The sequence below is a fragment of the Cariama cristata genome, unplaced genomic scaffold (assembly GCF_000690535.1).
Source record: "Cariama cristata isolate BGI_N322 unplaced genomic scaffold, ASM69053v1 scaffold23521, whole genome shotgun sequence".
Classification (NCBI taxonomy): Eukaryota; Metazoa; Chordata; class Aves; order Cariamiformes; family Cariamidae; genus Cariama; species Cariama cristata.
The window spans coordinates 31,679-32,139 of NW_009599167.1; positions in this window are offsets into that span (position 1 = coordinate 31,679).

Sequence of the window (461 nt, forward strand, 5' to 3'; positions counted from 1 at the left end):
GAAATCCTCTCCCAACTTCCAGCCTTTCCTTTTAAACACCAACAGGGAATTCACACAGATCCCAGGGACCACCACCACAGACACAGATGCTCCAGCATCTCCCTCGAGCTCCTCCCGGGTCTTTGTCAGGAGCAGGGGAGAGATGGCTCCTGAGCAGCGCGCAGGAGGGGAATAAGTGACAACAGTTTACTGGACATCGGGACAATCGGGGAATAATCAAAGTGTCACTGCCTGAACTGCCAAACTGAACTGGTGTTCCAGGAGCCACCAGGATGATGCTGTAGGATTTTCAATGCCATAAACGACGAAGAATACCAGTTTTATGGGAAGAATGCCTTCCAGCATGACAGGACATAGTTTGCAAGGGGGGAAATACAGGTGGCAGCTGCACCGATGGATTCACCAGCATCACCTCTGCCACCCTGAAAGCCCTGCATCAGCAGGTACATGGGGAGGCCTCC